The sequence below is a fragment of the Arachis hypogaea genome, chromosome 17, assembly GCF_003086295.3.
Source record: "Arachis hypogaea cultivar Tifrunner chromosome 17, arahy.Tifrunner.gnm2.J5K5, whole genome shotgun sequence".
Classification (NCBI taxonomy): domain Eukaryota; kingdom Viridiplantae; phylum Streptophyta; class Magnoliopsida; order Fabales; family Fabaceae; genus Arachis; species Arachis hypogaea.
Window position 1 is genome coordinate 100,842,748 of NC_092052.1, and position 6,298 is coordinate 100,849,045.

General features: G+C 35.8%; 1 non-coding gene across 1 annotated transcript; it reads left to right on the forward strand.

The window, feature by feature from the left end:
- The first annotated feature begins 551 nt into the window (after positions 1-551).
- Positions 552-659, forward strand: LOC112767667 (small nucleolar RNA R71). Its single transcript, XR_003185108.1, has one exon. It is a non-coding gene; the product is annotated as a small nucleolar RNA R71 (small nucleolar RNA).
- Positions 660-6,298: the final 5,639 nt, after the last annotated feature.

Below are 6,298 nucleotides of genomic sequence, written 5' to 3' on the forward strand. Positions count from 1 at the left end.
TCAGAGTTCTCTGTCTGTTGCTAAGTTGATGATGGAAAAGGTTTGCTATTGCTAAACCTGTTTCTTCCACCATTATTAAAGCCTTGTTGGGGCTTTTGATCCTTCCATGAGAAATTTGGATGATTTCTCCATGTTGAGTTATAGGTGTTTCCATAAGGTTCACCTAAGTAATTTACCTCTGCTATTGCAGGGTTCTCAGGATCATAGGCTTCTTCTTCAGAAGATGCCTCTTGAGTACTGTTGGATGCAGCTTGCATTCCATGCAGACTCTGAGAGATCATATTGACTTGCTGAGTCAATATTTTATTCTGAGCCAATATGGCATTCAGAGTATCAACCTCAAAAACTCCCTTCTTCATAGGCGTCCCATTACTTACAGGATTCCTTTCAGAAGTGTACATGAACTGGTTATTAGCAACCATGTCAATGAGTTCTTGAGCTTCTGCAGGCGTTTTCTTTAGGTGAATGGATCCACCTGCAGAGGTATCCAATGACATCTTAGATAACTCAGATAGACCATCATAGAATATATCCAGGATGGTCCATTCTGAAAGCATGTCAGAAGGACACTTTTTGGTCAACTGTTTGTATCTTTCCCAAGCTTCATAGAGGGATTCACCTTCTTTCTGTCTGAAGGTTTGAACATCAGCTCTAAGCTTGCTCAGCTTTTGAGGAGGAAAGTACTTGGCTAAGAAAGCCGTGACCAGCTTATCCCAAGAGTTCAGGCTGTCTTTGGGTTGAGAATCCAACCATAATCTAGCTCTGTCTCTTACAGCAAAAGGGAAAAGCATGAGCCTGTAGACTTTAGGATCTACTCCATTAGTCTTAACAGTATCACATATCTGCAAGAATTCAGTTAAGAACTGAAAAGGATCTTCAGATGGAAGTCCATGAAACTTGCAGTTCTGCTGCATCAGAGAAACTAACTGAGGTTTCAGCTCAAAGTTGTTTGCTCCGATGGCAGGAATGGAGATGCTTCTTCCATGTAAATTGGAATTAGGTGCAGTAAAGTCACCAAGCATCTTCCTTATATTATTATTATTTTCGGCTGCCATCTCCTCTGCCTGTTCGAAAATTTCTGAAAGGTTATCTCTGGATTGTTGTATTTTAGCTTCTCTTAATTTTCTCTTCAGAGTCCTTTTAGATTCTGGATCTGCTTCCACAAGAATGTTCTTATCCTTGCTCCTGCTCATATGACAAGGAAGAATGGCCAGAAGAAGAGGGGGAGATAAAGGATGTGATGTAAAGGAAGAAACACAACTGTGAGGATTGGAATGTGAGATGAGATGTTAGGACATGAATGAATAAATAGAATGAGATGGGGGAGGAATAATTTTCGAAAATTATTTTGAAAAAGAGTTAGTGATTTTTGAAAATTGGTTTTTTGAAAATTAGTTAGTATTTTTCGAAAATTTTTGAATTCAAAAATAAAAAATAAAAATAATTAGTTAATTAAAAAGAAATTTTTGAAAAAGAGGGAAGATATTTTCGAAAATTGAGAGAGAGAGAGTTATTTAGGTGGTTTTGAAAAAGTTAAGAAACAAACAAAAAGTTAGTTAGTTAGTTGAAACAAATTTTGAAAAGATAGGAAGTTAGGAAGTTAGAAAAGATATTTTGAAAAGATATTTTTTTGAAAGAGAAGGAAGATATTTTCGAAAATGAGAGAGAGAGAGTTAGTTAGGAGGTTTTGAAAAAGTTAAGAAACAAACAAAAAGTTAGTTAGTTAGTTGAAACAAATTTTGAAAAGATAAGAAGTTAGGAAGTTAGAAAGGATATTTTGAAAAGATATTTTTGAAAAAGATAAGATAAGAAGATATTTTTGAAAAAGATAAGATAAGAAGATATTTTTGAAAAGATATGATTGAAGTTAGTTTTGAAAAAGATTTGATTTTTAAAACACAATTAATGACTTGATTCACAAGATATCATAAGATATGATTCTAGAACTTAAAGTTTGAATCTTTCTTAACAAGCAAGTAACAAACTTCAAATTTTTGAATCAAAACATTAATTGATTATGTTATTTTCGAAAATTTGGTATAAAAATAAGAAAAAGATTTTTGAAAAATATTTTTTTGAAATTTTCGAAAATAACTAATAATTTTGAAAAAGATTTGATTTTTTTGAAAAAGATTTTGAAAAAGATAAGATTTTCAAATTGAGAATTTGATTTGACTCACAAGAAACAACTTGATTTTAAAAATTTTTGAAAAAGTCAACTCAAATTTTCGAATTTGATGAGAGAAAAAGGGAAAGATATTTTTTTTTTTGATTTTTGAAATTTTTAGATCAAAACATGTGATGCATGCAAGAATGCTATGAATGTCAAGATGAACACCAAGAACACTATGAATGTCAAGATGAACATCAAGAACATATTTTTGAAAAATTTTTAATGCAAAGAAAACATGCAAGACACCAAACTTAGAAATCTTTAATGCTTAGACACTAAGAATTCAAGAATGCATATGATAAACATGAAAAGACACAAAACAAAAATTCATCAAGATCAAACAAGAAGACTTACCAAGAACAACTTGAAGATCATGAAGAACACTATGAATGCATGATATTTTCGAAAAAAAATGCAAGGTGCATATGCAAGTGACACCAAACTTATAATGTGACTCAAGACTCAAACAAGAAACACAAAATATTTTTGATTTTTATGATTTTCTAATTTTTTTGGATTATTATGTTATATTTTTCGAAAATTATATGAAAAAAGAAAAAAATAAGGATTCCAAAATTTTTAATATGAATTCCAGGAATCTTGCCATGTTAGTCTAAAGCTTCAGTCCAGGAATTAGACATGACTCACTAGCCAGCCAAGCTTTCAATGAAAGCTCCAGTCCAAAACACTAGACATGGCCTATGGCCAGCCAAGCTTCAGCAGGTGATCGTGGATCAACGGCGGGTAGATCAGGAACAGTAGCAGGTGGATTAGCTCCAACTAGCTTGCTCTTGATAACCAATTGCAAGCCTCAGTCCAAATGAATTTAGACATGGCTTTACAGCCAGCCAGGATGCAACATATAATTACATGGGCTGGAGTGATTAGTTGAATACCAATCCCAAAGTAGTTTGGGTATGGCTTTACAGCCAGATATGATTCAACATATTTCATTAAACACTAGAATTCGTTCTTAAAAATTTTGAAGCCATAGAATAATTTATTTTTGAAAACATTTTTATTTTTTTTGAAAATAGATGAGAAAATTTTAGAAATATTTTTGAAAAATTTTTGAAAAGAAAATAAAAAGAAAATTACCTAATCTGAGCAACAAGATGAACCGTCAGTTGTCCAAACACAAATAATCCCCGGCAACGGCGCCAAAAACTTGGTGCACGAAATTGTGATCTCCAGGCTCGAACAAATCCTGGTAATGGCTCCTGAGCTTGGTGCTCTGATCTTAATTCATAATTGTCACAACTTCGATACAACTAACCAGCAAGTGCACTGGGTCGTCCAAGTAATACCTTACGTGAGTAAAGGTCGAATCCCACGGAGATTGTTGGTATGAAGCAAGCTATGGTCACCTTGTAAATCTCAGTCAGGCAGATATAAAACAGTGATATGGTTTTCGAATAATGAATAATAAAATAGGGATAGAGGCACTTATGTAAATCATTGGTAGGAATTTCAGATAAGAGAATGGAGATGCTTTTTGTTCCTCTGAACTTCTGCTTTCCTGCTATCTTCATCCAATCAGTCTCATTCCTTTCCATGGCTGGCTTTATGTGATACATCACCACTGTCAATGGCTACTTTCGGTCATCTCACGGGAAAATGATCCAATGCCCTGTCACGGCACGGCTAATCGTCTGGAGGCATCACCCTTGTCAATGGCTTCATCTTATCCTCTCAGTGAATAATATGCTCACGCACCCTGTCACGGCACGGCTATTCATCTGTCGGTTCTCGATCATGCTGGAATAGGATTTACTATCCTTTTGCGTCTGTCACTAACGCCCTGCAATCGCGAGTTAGGAGCTCGTCACAGTCATTCAATCATTGAATCCTACTCGGAATACCACAGACAAGGTTTAGACTTTCCGGATTCTCTTGAATGCCGCCATCATTCTAGCTTACGCCACGAAGATTCTGGTTAGGAGATCTAAGAGATACTCATTCTAGCTTAATTCATGTAGAACGGAAGTGTTTGTCAGGCACGCGTTCATAGGGGAGATGGTGATGAGCGTCACACATAATCATCACCTTCATCACGTTCTTGGGTTCGAATGGATATCTTAGAAGCGAAATAAGAAGAATTGAATAGAAAATAGAAGTACTTTGCATTAATCTTTGAGGAACAGCAGAGCTCCACACCTTAATCTATGGAGTGTAGAAACTCTACCGTTAAAAATACATAAGTGAAAGGTCCAGGCATGGCCGAGAGGCTAGCCCCTCTGATCTAAGAACCAGGCGTCCAAAGATGTCAAATACAATAGTAAGAGGTCCTATTTATAATAAACTAGTCACTAGGGTTTACATGAGTAAGTAATTGATGCATAAATCCACTTCCGGGGCCCACTTGGTGTGTGTTTGGGCTGAGCTTAAGTGTTGCACGTGCAGAGGCCATTTGTGGAGTTGAACGCCAGTTTTTGTGCCAGTTTGGACGTTCAACTCTGGTTTTGGATCCTTTTCTGGCGCTGGACTCCAGATTTGGGCAGAAGACTGGCGTTGAACGCAAGTTTACGTCGTCAATGTTTGGCCAAAGTATGGACTATTATACATTGCTGGAAAGCCCTGGATGTCTACTTTCCAACGCAATTGGAAGCGCGCCATTTCGAGTTCTGTAGCTCCAGAAAATCCACTTTGAGTGCAGGGAGGTCAGAATCCAACAGCATCAGCAGTCCTTTTTCAACCTCTGAATCTGATTTCTGCTCAAGTCCCTCAATTTCAGCCAGAAAATACCTGAAATCACAGAAAAACACACAAACTCATAGTAAAGTCCAGAAATGTGAATTTAACACAAAATCTATTAAAAACATCCCTAAAAGTAACTAGATCCTACTAAAAACATACTAAAAACAATGTCAAAAAGCGTATAAATTATCCGCTCATCATATGGCTATATTGAGGAATGGGATCATATGCATATGACGATTGTGGTTGACAACCACAATGGGATCATCACACACATTGGCTTGATACACATTAGGATCAGGATTATGCCCATAAGAGTCCGGAGGAGGTTGTTGCCATGAAGGTTGTTCATAAGCTTGGGGTTCCTCCCATCCTTGATTTCCAAATCCTTGATGTATATCCGCATTGGAGCTTTCATTTCCTACAACATAGTTTGAACTACACTCATAACCAAAGGGATGAGAATTCATAGTGAAAGAGAAAATAAAAACAAAGATTAATAAGAAACAAAGAAAATAAAATTCTAAACTAGCAAAAACTGGCAATAAAACCAAAATTCAAGCTATTCACAATATATACAATAGCCAATAACATAGCAGCATTGTGATCCCCGGCAACGGCGCCATTTTGATTTAATGAGTTCTTGTTGTGATGGTCTAGAATTTCTCTTCTAGAAATAAAAACTTCGTTGTAAGCATAGTTCTACACCAACAAACAATCCTCCCAATAAAAAATTTTTGGTTTTGTGTCACGAATAACGAACCCCAATAAGAATTAACCGAAGTATTTGAACTCCGGGTCGTCTCCCAAGGAAACAATAGAATGCTCAATTATTGGCTATAATGGGTTAAGGGGGGGTTTTTGGTTCATAAGAGCGCAAGAAAAGTAAATTAGGCAAGTAATTAATGAAAACAAGATAAAGAACTCTTGGCTAAGACTTAGGTAATTGAGATCAACATCCTTGTCAACAAACCAAATATTGATAATCATGAGAGGCCAACCTATTAAGTCTACTTCCCAAAACTTTAAGTACGCAACATTTACTCCTAAGCTTTGAAGTACGTCAAATAGGTTTGATCATATCAACCCGTAAGTCCCATCCTACCTACTAATTAACTTAGTAGTGGGTTATCGTCAATGGGTGTCAAATTGATCACCAAGGGTTCTCAAATCACCAAATCCATTATATCCAATAACTCAAGTTTACCCAATTCCCTTAGCTTAGACCAAGAGTTAACAAAACTAGTCAAAAACTAAGGAAAGCATTTCATCAAACACATAGAGTGCAATAAAAGTAAACATCATAAATTGAAAGAATAATAAAATCTACCAACTACTAATTGCAAGGGAAGGTAAATTCATAACTCAATTCATCAATAAAAAGAAACATCAATATCAAATTGCATTAAATGTAAACCAAATCCAACA